This window comes from Corvus moneduloides, chromosome 5 (assembly GCF_009650955.1).
Source record: "Corvus moneduloides isolate bCorMon1 chromosome 5, bCorMon1.pri, whole genome shotgun sequence".
Classification (NCBI taxonomy): domain Eukaryota; kingdom Metazoa; phylum Chordata; class Aves; order Passeriformes; family Corvidae; genus Corvus; species Corvus moneduloides.
Window position 1 is genome coordinate 40,669,781 of NC_045480.1, and position 14,581 is coordinate 40,684,361.

General features: G+C 38.0%; 1 long non-coding RNA gene across 2 annotated transcripts; it reads left to right on the forward strand.

Moving 5' to 3' along the window:
• Positions 1-6,295: 6,295 nt before the first annotated feature.
• Positions 6,296-11,246, forward strand: LOC116444783. Of its 2 annotated transcripts, XR_004240489.1 has the most exons (3): positions 6,296-6,402; positions 9,088-9,352; positions 10,970-11,246. It is a non-coding gene; the product is annotated as an uncharacterized LOC116444783 (long non-coding RNA). The 2 variants fall into 2 exon arrangements; XR_004240488.1 differs by lacking the exon at positions 6,296-6,402 and having other exon boundaries at positions 7,274-9,352.
• The last annotated feature ends 3,335 nt before the right edge of the window (positions 11,247-14,581 follow it).

Below are 14,581 nucleotides of genomic sequence, written 5' to 3' on the forward strand. Positions count from 1 at the left end.
CCTTTTATAGATTCCAGCACAGTAGATGAGCAAGGTCATGCAGTCACAAACAGAAGATGAAATAAAATTCTAGATACAAGCATGAGAGTTCGGATAGAACAGATATATTTTGAAAGGTAAGACTTTCACATATAACAACAATATTCAATAGTTTCTTGACTATTATAAAATTTGTTAAGTACTAGGCTAAGTCATTAGCAATAACTTAAAATATCACGATGTTTATCACTAGTAGCCTATTAAAGAATACTGAAACTAATACAGATCTCTCACAACTGATCACTTTAGAAACTTGTCTTTGATTTTTCCTAGTAATGTAACCTGTATTACTTTTCTTCCCCATATTTGTCATACAGGTTCTTAACCAAAGCTGAAGTAATTTTCACAGGTTCAGATTCCTCCCAGTTGGTGAAATTTTGCAGCGCCTATTCAAACTGAGAATTATCTCTGCTAGTAATGTATGTTCAGACTGCAGTTAAACATCTACCCAAATATCAATATTATTATGTGATTAAAAATTCAGTAATGCAAAGATCCCTTTAAAATTCTTGTGATTAGCTCTTTATTATGCAGAGGTAATAAAAGACTTAAGGCAGATTATTTCTTTATTTCAATAAACTCATGATTGATAATTGCAGAACTCTGTTGCTGTAGTTACCATTAAATGAGACTGAAAGCAAACTGTCAAAGACCAATTTACTGCAATCCCGGCTGTAGTAATTCTGCACTTAAAAAGCAACACTGAATTTTGAAGTTATGCCATCTTAGAGAAACATACCCAGTCTCTAGTCCCCTAAGTGTTTAAGAAATTGAACAATTCTTGAGGGACTGAGTGTAAAAATATTCTTATGGCCTGAACAAAAGGAAAAGTAATACTTTGTCCTCTGCCTTCCCAGGTTGAGCAAGTGGTTATTGAGGTTTAGACTTCTAGTTATGTTTCAAACTTGGAGTTAAATTCAGGTTCACTTTGATCCCATTTAAGTCATAGAACTATGCCTTGGCTTCAGAAGTACTACAGACTGTCTGGGCAAGATTTCCAACTGTGTTTAAAAATGATATTTAGTTGTGCCGGCCAAAATCTCAGTTTCTGTCTTGTTAGAACTTGATAGTCTTGCATATTGATGTGACAAATGTTATGCTTTTGTCCCTGAATGATCTGAAGAGCAGCTAGATGTGCTATCAATGGAATACAACTCAGTTGAGCCCAAAGCTCACAAATATTTCATTGTGTACAATTTTCCAGTCTTCCAGTATATTTTGTGACTAGGAGAGAATGTTGACAGGGTGAGTAAAATGCTGCAAATTAATAAGCCCTAACTCACAAGCCTCATTATGGGTTTTTAGTTTTGATTTTTTTTTTTAGGTACCATTGGCAAGAATAAACAGTATCATTGGGAACGAGTTGGTTGCATGACGCCACAAATAGTCATGAGCCTTTCTTTTCTTTCCTTTTCCATAGCACAATTTCAAATTTTCTTCCTTCCTTTCCGATGAGGACATCAGCCTCCTGCTTTCACCCTCCTCACTTTCCAGCCCCCTGACATGCACCCTTGCGCCATAGTCCCACTTTATAATCTTGTTCTTTTCCCCATTTACCCGGTGCCCTCCTGCATTCACCTCACCAGGAGTGATGTTTACTGTCTTGCTTTGCTTCTCTTTCTTCAGGAGCTGTTACCGATGGCATTTTTAGAGCAGCCACTATGGAAAGAACAGCCTAGGGAAGGACTGAAAGAGTTATCTGACTCTCACAAGTGATGAAAGAATTGAAAGAATCATCTGAAGTTGTTTACAATCAGAATACTGAGAAAAAATACAGCTTTCATTAAGTTTGACTATGTTCCAAAATGTTCAAAATTGGGGTAAAACAGCAGTATCTACAAAATACCAGCAGCCTCTATTAATGACTTATAATGAATGTTTCAACATTTTGGCTCTGAAGCACAAAAGAAGGCCAGGCACTTGTGATTGCAAAGCACTGGAATATTTCAAGCACTATCTTTTTCAAGCACTGGCTTCTTGTTGATATATTTTAATGGAAAGAAGATTTATGCAAAAGTCATGATATTCTTTCAAGAAAAAATATCTGAATGTAAGGCTGCTCAAATACTTAGAAAACCCACTGAAGTAGGGCAATAACAATGAAAAGTAGCCAAGTACATCTTGTGCAGACCAAGATTATAGAAATTCTTAGTTTTTTGCACAGAGTTGTTGATTCAAGAAAAAGATGGCTACATAAGTAAGAAGAAAAAGACAATGCAGAACAACAAACAAGGGATTTTGAATATTCACATTTATTGTGAGAACAGGTAAGTTGTACAAAACAAAGGAAGAGAGAGAAGTAAGGTAAATGCTAATAAATTCTATTGGCTTTTTTATGACTCGGTAGTGCTCTGGGGAACATTAAATTGGTTGAGACTGGTGATTGGCTTTTTAATGACATTTCACAAAATATTAAAAGGATAATCATGTTGGTTTTTATAACTAAAAGAACTAAGCACAAAATATTAAAAAAGATTTAAAACAACTGAAGTGTGATGGCTGGGTTTAAAAATCAAACCATGTACTAAAAATGTGGAAAAATAGAAAGGAAAGAAAGTGATATTATTTGCTCTATTAAAAGTGAAAAATTAAAGGAAGAGAACTAAAAAACCTGGAATGATAGAAAAGAATAGAAATAACAAAGCAAGCAAAATGTTACCTTGTTCCTTGATCTGGAAACCTCTCCTGTTTTACAGATGAAATTTGATTTGTGATACTGGAGCAGTGCAGTTTTGTATCACTTTTTTTTTTTTCTCCCCCATTATCTGATGATGTCTATTTGTCAGATTTCTGTGATTTTCTTTTGTGCCTTATTTTTTCTTTCGTAATTTTTCTTTCTGATTTCTGCTTATGGTTTTTTTATATAGAGAAATATGATTATATATATATTTCTAGATATATTTCTATTGTTTTATGTATTTCTGCAACTATTTTCCAAATGCACAATATTTATCTATGTACTCCATATACAGACCACTTACATTTTTCCATATAAAGTTTCTCTGTATTTGTAGATGTTAATGTAATATTATATATGTAAATTAAATGTTATTGTGTATATAAGTATAATTCTCTTGTATATATTGCATACACAGATATTTCAACTGTAATTTGCAGTCATTTATCCAACCATGTTTTACCCTAATCTGGCTCTCTTGTCCTTGTTCTGAGACATTTCCAGGGCCACCATTTCCAATGAGTTACAATTAAACTGATGTTTAGCTAGATTTTTGTAGCATTTTCTTAGCCAAATAGACATTGTGATGTTTCTGTAGATATGAAGCATGTAATGGTTGTTGCTATAGGCAGATTAGAGCTCATCATGTGCATTTGCACAATTGTGATTTATTTGCTTCGCGCTATTATTTGAAGCTCCTTGGTCAAGAGATGGGAAATATGTTTCATTCAAAAACTGCTAATTGATTTCTTAGTCTAATTCTGGACAAGAGAGTCCCAGATTCACACAGGTATTTAAAAAATGTCTGGATTTATGTGCATTAACAATTTTTTCTGTTACTCTGCAAATTTAGTGATCCCTAGGACATATTCGAGAACGATGATGTTCTAGGCTAGAATACAGTGTGAACTCAGAAGTGACAGATCAATAATTTATTTATGGCCTAATTGCAGGCACAAGCTGTGGCCCTGCTGTGGAAGGGCAGCATGAGGAAAAGCAGGCACTAATGGCTTTTGCCACCTGCTTTGCAGAGCGCGTCCTGTGGCTGTCAATCAGCTCTCCACATGGACTGGTCCAAAAAAGTCACCCGACTAAATTTCATCTGGTGGTTTTAGAAAACCTGCTGTGAAGATTCTGTTCTTGAATGACAGAAATAAAAACAGGACCCAGGGCATAAGCAGAAAGCAAACTGTATCCCTTGGGTTTTCTAGCTGCTTCTTCTGTTGACCTTTTGGGGAAACCTTTAGCTAATTAATATTTTTAGAAGTCTTAACTCCTATGAAAGAAGAAGAGGTTTGTGATCGTTTTTGTTACAGAAACAAATTTGTTATGCACAAAACTTGCTTGTGGTTTAGCCGTGTTATCCATTAATAAAAAAATCCTCACCTAGAGAAATACACCCAAATTTTTAATAAAAATGGCAATATTTCACCTTTTAAAAAGCCTTCACATGTCACACTTTTAAAAGTGATAAGCCTAAAAAAATAACAAAAGTGTTATCCTTGCTATGGTACAATTATTCTACTTACTTTAATATAAACATGTTAGAAACATAATTTTCCCTACAAGCCTGAACTGTAATTGAGGAGGTTTATTCAGAAGGTTACCCATTCTGTGAAGTACTTTTGTCCTTGAATATGGCATGGTTTAATGCCAGTCTTGCCCCAACGGGCCTCTTTGATCTTTATTCTGTTAATGATAAAACTGCGTACTCAATATATTGATTGTTTTGTTTGAAAAATGAAAGCCATTGCTCATGTTGGATTTTGAGTTGGCTCTTTTAGCCTGTGCTTTAACTACTAACAAAGGGACCTTGACAAAATTTTTGCGATTCATATATACTGCAATGCACACAGTTTCCATGAATGTATTTTGGAATACAGTCTTACACCTCCCAGTTAGAAGCGCTAGGCAATGAAATGTGTAGGCAAAGTGGTTCCCTTAATTTTGAGGAGAGCTTTCTGGAAAAGAAAAGCACACCAGATATCTATGAAATGATCATTACCATACAAACCTTATCTCTGACTGACTCTATTTTTATTACTCCTGAAAGGCTGAACCACACAAATAACCGATGAAAACAATAATGATTTTTAATAATTTCTTTTAATTCTAGAAACCAGGTTGGACTCGCAGGGACAGTGTCCACCCATCTTATATTTCTTATTAGTCTTATTTCTGTTTTACTCATTTTCATATTCCATAAAAAAATGGTATATTTTAGCTGTCATTTAGTAATGTGCCAGCATCTGGCATGAGGCTTTTTTTTATTATTCGTTTTCCTTTATCACCAAGGGAATGTAAAATGAAGTGCCTTGTTTTGATAGAGTTTTTTAATTTACTGTTTTCCTTTGGCAGATGTGATTTATGTACCTGTAGCCTGCATGGTCTATGAGTGTCGGGGTCCCTCCCCTGCCGTGTAGCCCTGGGAGAGGGGCCCTGAGGGCACAGACACGGGGCTTCCCTGCCCCTGCTCAGCCTCGTTCCCATTGGTTGGTTTGTGTTCCCTGCGCGGGCAGAAGGACCCTTGGTCCCGTGACTGGGACAGTTCCTCGGCAGAGCTCCGGCCATGCGGCTGGAGAAATAAACATCTCTGAAACAGCTAGCAACAATCTGTCCACATATATTTCCTTTCCACGGGACTCCTGGTTTGATATATGCGTGTTACAGTATCCCCACTGCAACATAATGGTGGTGAATTGAGAGCAGAACGATCCCCGATCCCATAGCGACTGATTTGTGTGAGTAAACCCTGGAAACTTTGGATTCCTCTTCTTGTTTTTGTTTTGCTATTCCATATCTAAACTATGGAGGAACCGTGGGAAGACTCTTGGCTCTCAGAGCCGCATATGGACATTTATCTTAAACTTAAAAAGATTCTTGAACAACGATTTGTAAATTTTAGCTTGATTCAAGCTCAAAAAGAACTGAAACACTTCCTGGCATGGTTGTTTAAGAACTTTTTCTATGTTTCTTAGGATTTAATTCTTACCAAGGGCTTTTGGAAAACCGTTTGGACACAGTTAATACTGGAGTCAAAATACATGCCGATGGAAGAATATTTTCGTGAATATTATTTAGTTACCGAGACGGTTGAGCAATGTCAGCTGTGTCTTGGCGAAGGGAAGCCTGGCTCAGGGACCCTGCGGCCCAGGCCACGTGCACCGAGCGCTCTGCGAGCAGCAGCGAGGCAGTTCCCGCGCGCGGGCGGAGCCACGCGAGCCGCAGTGTCGGTGGCGGAGCGAGGCGCGGCGGGAGCGGCGGGACCCGCACGGCGCAGCACAGCGCGTGGTGGAGCGAGCCCCGGGAACGCCCGACCGAGAGGGGCGGCGCGCGGGCGGCGGCGGCGGTGGAGCGGAGCCGCGCCGAACCGAAACGCGCGCTGGAGCAGGGCGCGGGGGGGTCATCGCCCGGGGGCCCGGCCGAGACGTGGGTGCAGCGCCCGGCATTGGCAGCGAAGCTGCGACCAGAGGAGGCGACGCGCGGAGAACTGAGCGGCGCGGCCCGGCCCGGCCCGCGCAGCCCCCAACGCGACCCCGGGAAGAGCGTGCAGGCACCAGCAGCTCCGACAATTCCAACACGGGAGCGACCGAAAGAGAGAGCAAAGACGCAGCGAGACAGAAAACAGCAGCCACTCGGAAAAAGGAAACGATCATAGTAACTAACATCTTAGGGACAGTAAAATGGTATAATGTTAAGCAAAATTATGGTTTTATAACAAGGTGTGACAACAAGCAAGACGTATTCGTGCATAGAACTGCTATTAAAAAGAATAAGCCTGAAAAATGCATCCCAAGCTTGGGAGATGGAGAGGTGGTGGAATTTAAAATTATGCAAGGTAGAAAAGGGTTACAAGCATCGCAGGTCACTGGGCCTGATGGTGTTCCTGTGAAAGGCAGTATATATGCAAAAAATCGTAGTCATGTTAGACAATATCTCCATTGTAAACCCCCCCTACAGTCTCCCTTTCCTAATCCCACCTTTCCCTTTTACCCTATGTCCTATTACCCCCAGTGTATTCCCAATCCGTTTTTTCACCCATGGTTTCCCTCACAAAACCATGCTTTTGCCAATTGTTTCCCCAAAAATCCCTTTCCAATGCCGAGTGGGGGATGAAAAGGGGGAGGGAAGAAATTAAACCCTCTCCTGCCTCAGTTTCCCCACAAAGCATGCTCAGAGAATTCTGTCTCCCTTCTATCAGCCCTAAGATGTTCCACAGAATCTGTTTGGACATTTAAAGACTCAGGAGGGTGGCTTGTTTTGTCTTGAAACGGTTCTTGTTATGTTTATCCAGTTGTTTTCATTCTCCTTTTATTAAAATAAAACGGGTGAGGTGTTGGGGTCCCTCCCCCGCCATGTAGCCCTGGGAGAGGGGCCCTGAGGGCACAGGCACGGGGATTCCCTGCCCCTGCTCAGCCTCGTTCCCATGGGTTGGTTTGTGTTCCCTGCGCGGGCAGAAGGACCCTTGGTCCCGTGACTGGAACAGTTCCTCGGCAGAGCCCCGGCCATGCGGCTGGAGAAATAAACATCTCTGAAACATCTAGCAACAATCTGTCCATATATATTTCCTTTCCACGGGACTCCTGGTTTGGTATATGCATGTTGCAGGATCCCCACTGCAACATATGAGGTGGCGATTCAAAGGAATGAGCCTTGCACTTGGAATATGGTTTGTACTGTCTCAACTGTAATAGGGGAATTCATTCTGTTGTCTTGGCCCTATCCTTGAGAAAGAAATTCCATCTTTTCTGCTTGAAAGGACTGTTATGTGTGAAGAGCTGAGTTACTAGTCATAGGCTCATGAGTTTTTTAGCATATTTGTTTTTCTCCTTTTGCTCAGGATTATGGAAAAGTAAGCCTTTGTGGATATTTTCTGCTATATACATAATCAATATTCTGAAATGAACAAAAAGTGTCAATTTTTTTTTTTTTTTTGCAGTGAAAAGAACTTTTTTACCTTAACTTTAAAAATCATTATGCTGAACTAACACATGTGAAGTACTTGAGAACAAATTCATCCATATGTATATTTACATTGTAAATTTACTTTGAGTAAGGCATATATTCACCTTCCAAATGTCAAAGGGGGCAGAATGGTGCTATCCATGTTATTGCAGGTGTGCCTTCAATCTGTGTGAAATATAGATATGTATTTCTTGCTGCTTGAGGAGTCCTTAGGTATTACACACCAGACCTAACAGAAGTTAGGTTGCTGCAGTTATCTAGGTGCAGCATTTTGTGCATTGCCTCTTGCTCCTTTGGCTTTTCCTGGTTTAGGCTCCTCTTTGGATTATCCAGGCCAAACGACCAGGGTGATACAAGCAAGCTGAGTCTGGTGCTCCAGGTTTCACCTCTAATATGTTCTGATTTTATAATGTGACACAGGATTTCAGGGAAGATGTTTCCAGAGAGTAGAAGTTATCAACTTGGCATGAATAGTGCCCACACAGTTTGGAACTGTAAAAAAAAAATAAGTAATCTGCAAATGTAGGTGGTCTTGAACAATTATTAACTTTAATAGTGTCCTGATGGTTGTGTGTTTACTGATAATGTGTATTTCTGTCTATACAAGACAACTGAAATAATTATAAAATCGCATCTGTTTTGCAGCATGTCCTGGTTGGTTTTTTCAGCTCTTTGAGCACTTGCCATATCATAAACAATTTACATGTGTAATTTAATTACTTTTCAAATAGTAGAAGTTATATTAGTGGCTATAGTTATTTCTTTTATAGGAATTTAGAGGTTTTAAAATAAAGAGAATAAGGAAAAACTTAATTTTCACAGCAAAAGTATAAATTAATGTACTTTATAAAAGCCTGAAAATTCTTTCTACCCCAAACTTTTCCATTTACTATTTCTATATAACCTTACTTTTGGGGGAATTTTTTTCCCTCCCATTGGCTATATCAGTAAAAGTAACATCTAGTTTAAAGAAGATACAAAGTACTATTTACCAAACTACATTATGCAGTTAAGCAGCTTTAGGTACCCAGATTGCTTCTGTCAGATTCACAGATTTCAAACTGTGATTTAAAGTATATTTTCTGCAATTTTGACCTTGAGGAATAGTAAAAGTAAATTCAATGTAAACAGAAATCTTCCCCAGATGGATTATGCAGAATTGCCAAAGGGATGTGGCTGTAAAAGGCAACATTCCTGCAGGTAATTTTTGAGACATGTAGAGAATAAAATGTTTGCTACATCATTTACTTTTGACAACAGAAGCAAAGATTGTAGGACTGGATAGGCCTTTTAACTCACAGAACCCTGTACCTTTTTCTGCTGTATTAGAAATGTATTATAAGTTAGCTGGCTGTATTTTTGAGACCTGAGATTTTGAGTCATAGCACACTTTCCTTTGGTTACAGGTAAGCAGCTTGGTGGCATTTCGAAGATGTAATGCTCTAATGAACCACCCTGGAAACAGATGAGCAGACTTGTACAAGAACCCCTCCTTCCCCCAGGAACGTGAGAAATTGCACACTACTTTGGAGAGTTCAGTAGGCTTTGATGCTTGGGAAACAGCATGAAGTGGACTGGATCCCACCACATGATGTAAGAAACATTTCAGTTTGGAAGACAAGCCATATGAAAATACTGTAGAAAACCGTTATTTTCTCTGACAGCTGAAAAGTAAGTTTTTGAATGCGAAGCTGAACTTTTCTAATATGTATGGGTGACAAAATGCTGTCCTCTGTGTAATGGTGTACTGAATTAAAATGCAATGGATTTTGTTATCCCCAAGCCATCTTGTTAGCAGAGGTTAAAGCTGGTGGTAAGTTCAACAGTTTATGGGGCAAACTTTCTTGGCTGTGCTTTAGAAACCTGTGCCAGAAGAGCGTGATGAAAAAGAATATCAAATTTAAATGATATATCACAGTTTTATTTGTTTGTACTAATGTCTACTTTCACCAAACAATTCTCCAGAACCCCACGTTCCCATAGAAGCACCGTTATTCCATATTAGCTAGCCTGGGTCTGGAATAGATGGGGGTCTTTTTTGGAGCTGCCTTTTACCCTACTTTATGAAGAAAAGTGTACCTAACATCAAAGACTTCTGTTGAATGAAGTTTTCTGTCAAATTCTGTTTTGTAATCAATGGTTCACAGGCCAGTAATTGGTATCAATAACTACTATAATAACCTAAGAGAGCCTGCTAATGGTGCTACAATGATACATAGCAGAGTCTCATGAGAAGGAACAACTGTAGCTTTGCCATTTCTCATGACAAAGAAGAATATAATCTAGGATTTGAGTCGTGGAAATATTTTATATTGCTATTTTAAAATTGAAGAATGAGAAGAACTACACCTGCTTAGCTGTGAATGATTGTACTTTTAGAAATCTTTTGTCATGGATTAAAATTTCCAGGGAAAACTGAATCTTCAAAGCTTGCTGTCCTGGAGGTTTATTATGCTTCTTAAGGGGGAGGTAAAAAACAATTTGTAGGGCAGAAAAATTAAGACTGCTTACACATGCACATAGTTGTACTAAGACTCAAATTGCATTCTGTGATTTCAAGGTTATTTGGACTGCAGGTTATTATGTTCAGTTTAGCTTTTACTGGTAGAACAATTATATTTTAGGCTTGATGTTTATACTTGCTTTTAAAGGATTAAATGAAAGCTACAGTTGAAGGGATGAAAGTCACCTGGCTTTTTTCCCCCCACATTTAATTAATTAAAATTGAACTTTGAGGTTAAAACTTATTAATGAAATGTAAAATTTAAAATTATGTTACCCTGGAAAAACAAATGTGCCGTGCCAAGAAGTGCATTAGTTGAGTTTCTTATTTTCTGCTGAAATCCTTGGGGTTCAAAGGACATTCAGAGAGAAGCAGCTCTGGGCAGAGGATTTTGACTAACGATACAGTAGGAACTGTAGTTTCCGGCTATCATCCTGTAGCTGCCTCCTTTTTTCACACAATTTGATCACATTTCCTTCAGTGTTTTTAAGGGATATTAAAGATGAGGTGAAGAAATAAACAAAGACACAAACCTGAGTCTTTAGATAAACAATAGTGTATCCTAGTTTTTATTTTGATCTATGCCATTCTTCTTTCAAGACAGTCACACATCAAATGCTCCAAGATTCAGTCCATCAGAATGCACAGCAGCATTAAGGTACAATAAATCTTAGTACACAGCACTGAGAAAAAGAGATACAATTTCCTCAGGCTAAGAATTTAAATTTGAACTGCAGGTTTTCTCAGAGTGGTGGATTTTAAAACTATTTCTTCTTCCTCTACAGCTTCTGAAGAATTTTTCCAGACAAAGGATATAATGTAGGAAGGTGATATTTCCTGTACACCTGGAGCAGTCTTGGTAACCCAGTTTAAAATATTGCTCTACATCCATACAGCTTTTTATTGTCTCCTTCACAATGTGTGATATTTCATCTACAGTCATTGCAAAACCATTTTGGTTTTACATAATACAGGTTCTTCTTTTATAAGTTAAATTAAATTGAATTTATTGTACTTTCAACCATGTTGTTGAATTAAATCTTTTTGGAACGGTTAAAAATACCAGGTGTTGTTTTGCTACCTATTCAGCTCATAATGTACATCTTTAAATTTAGTCTCTTGTATATTCATATCTTAAAAAACTTGAACCATACTGAGTCTTTATCTCTGATACAAAATGCTGTTCTTTTTTATCATAATGCCATTTATCATTCTTTTCGCCTCACTGGTGTGTGAGACATCTGAAACCATACTTCTTATTTTATTGCTATTAATATTTCTTAAAACCTTTTTTCCAAGGACCCTGTCAAAAGGAATTTCAAGGTCCCAAGGAATTATATCTGCTTGTTTCCTTTTGTGCATCTTGTCTTAGCGTTCTGCAAAAAGGATGTATTTATAGAATGCCTGCTCAATGACACTGTTTTGTGTCTATCGCCTGATACTTTCATGTTTTGCTGTGTGACTCTTGTTCACTTTCTTAGTATGAAGTAAGTAACTTTTTGCTAACTTTGAAAATCTTTAAATTCCTGTTAGACCAGTTTGCAAATAACTAGAGAAAATACACTGCGCATCTGTCTGGAATTAGGGACGTGACATCACACTGATTCTGCATAATCCATTTGCTGCTTCACTGCTGTTAAATTTGAACTTTGGAATCATACTTTTCTACCAACAAAATCTTTTAAATTTATAAAAGATTTTTAAAAAAAATTATTTTCTTGTCTAACAAGCTTTGATCTGTTCTATCCCAATCTTTTATGTGTATTATTTCAAAAGTTAATTTCATGATATCAAATCTATTTCTGGACACAGCTGTGTGATGCTTGCTGCCTACTGAGGTTAAGCCACATTATATGGAAATTCGATTTATTGATACTGTAAGGCTTGTTTTGCCATGATAAGGGAAGCTTTTGCTACATCTGCAGTGTTAGTAGGGCAGGCTTCCTTTATCATTGCAGCAACAGTCTTAGTCCTGGAGAGAGGTGTTGGCTTTTCTTGCAGATTAGCAGCTCTGTGTTTTGACTCAGGTTATTTTTGTCCGACATTCACTATTCAGAAAAAAGTGTGATTGTGTAAAAGATTTAAGCAGGAGTCAATATATCTTTAGTGGTTATTTGACCCTTTTTGTCTTTAAATGATTTTCTTTAAAGCTGTTAGGCAAGAGCTTTTCATATTTAGGGTCTGGTTTGATGTTGGTAATAGTCACCACAAAATCCACTGACCTAACTTGATGGTTTTATGTCCCCTACTAACTCACTTCAAAAACCTTTGAAAAACTTATGTGGGTTTTTTTTTATTTCAGGGGTTGCAATCTGTGCTCTCAAAGCTAATAAAACTGAAATAGCTGGTACAGGAACTTTATCCAAGTCATGACAGCTGAAAACTGATGAGGGCCATCTGATTACATGTGGACCAAATCATGCCACCTAAGTGCAGGAGGACCGAAAGGATCCTGAGTGCATTGTGGCTTTTACATAGCTGAAAGCTTAATTCAGAACTCATTAAATCAAGTGAATTATCTACTGATTTTGGTAACCTGTAGTAAACTTCATTTGCAAAAAACCTGCTTTGCAGCATTTAAGAGAATTAGACTTTAAACTGTATGTAACACAACTGCAAGAGAGTGCAAGACAATTGAAATAGTGTTCCAAAGAAAGAAGGATGAAGTTATGTGTAAATACACAGCTTGGATGAGAGACAGAAGTACAGCTTTGTGTGCCAGAAGCTGCGGAGGAAGAGGTGTTTGCACCAACAGGGAGCAGATTGTGTGCACATACTGCTTTAGAAAAACAGGAACTGAGGACTCCCTCAAAGACCATCCTTTACAGGAACAAGCCTTCATTTGCAGCACAGTAGCTCTTGAGCTATCAGGCTTTTAATTTAAAACACGGTTATTAGGAGCCATGTTAATTTTACATAATCTTGTCAGGTTTTAAATTGTGTTGTTATTTCAGCATCAGTGACTGAAGGGTGCATTATTTCATAAAGAGAAAAACAAAACAACAACCCATCTGCTCACCTAGGTAGCATGAATCAACAGTTAGTGTTTTTATTTCCTGACATAATTTGTGAATATGGTCCCTATTTATTTCTGCTGAGGTTTCAAAGTTAATTTTATTTCAGGGTGTTTATAGCTGACATATTTTCCAAGCCATGGGATCACATTTTCTCCTATTTGCAGTTTAATTTTTTTGGTTTTTTTGATTCACAGTTCTTCCACCAACTCCATTTGTGTACTACTGAGCAATCTACACCCATTTTGAGGGGACTGCCTCACAACAAGATTATGGGCTGTGAGCAGAGGTGCAAAACTTGAAGCTTAAAGCAGGAATAATTCAGGCAATAACAACTGCATGCAGATGAGCAGCCACAGACTTTGAAAACATAAGAAAAAAAGAGGCTGTGTGGAGACAAGTAAGTAATCAAAAGCCTGCTGGTTCCATTCTGATATGACAAGTACTAAAAGGTCATCACTGGTGCAGAGCTGATTTTTTTGTTGCTTCGAGGCATCACAAAGTTTCACAATCAGGACAACTTGACTTTGTGCCTTGTTGTTTTAGATGTCAGCAGGTTTAGTTATTTCCCTATTCATTATGAGAGTCTAGAGAGAAAAGTTCATACTTTGCTGTAGTCTCTAGTCATACTTGAAGTGATAAGTTTCTACTAACGGCTGAAGTTTGTTCTTTTGTCAGCAGTTTTAAGACCCGGAAAAGTCTGGGCTCTTGCACTGAAACATTCTGGTTTATTTTTTAAAAGAAAAGGTATTAAACAGAAAGGGTCACAGGTTTTCGGGCTTTTTATTTCATTTTATTTTTTATTTTGCCTTTGCATACTGAGATGTGCAAAGAATAGAACAATTGAGCATTTTTCAAAGGCAAACGACCCAGTAATTAAAATCAGACACTGGACTGTAAAGCATACGTAGACAATAATACAGGCTTTTTTTAATAACGAAAAATACTTGTCCCTCATCTTGATAAGGAGGTTACTAAGAATGAGAAATACTTCAAAGTGGTGTTTTAGTGTCGGCATAGGCAGTGTTAAAAGGGTCTGGAAAGATGGTAAAGTATATTGGTTCTGAACAAACACTCCTCTGATGTAGTACAGAAGGAAAATCCAGCTAATTTTGGGTAAAAAGTCTAAACGAAAACATGCTTTAGGATAACTTGAGGAAAAAAAATATTGTGGGTCATTAACAATAATAACTGTTAGGAACAGAAGCCTCCAGAACAACTGGATTTGGTGCGTTTAAAGGTTTTAAGACTGTTTTAAATGCCTGTTTGGTCATTATCAGATTCTGCTAAACTTCATCCCACTGAAGGATCACTTACTGGGAAAGGCAGACCTCTGTCTCTAAGTGCTGCCATTGTACATCCATCTCATGGTTTACCATCAAA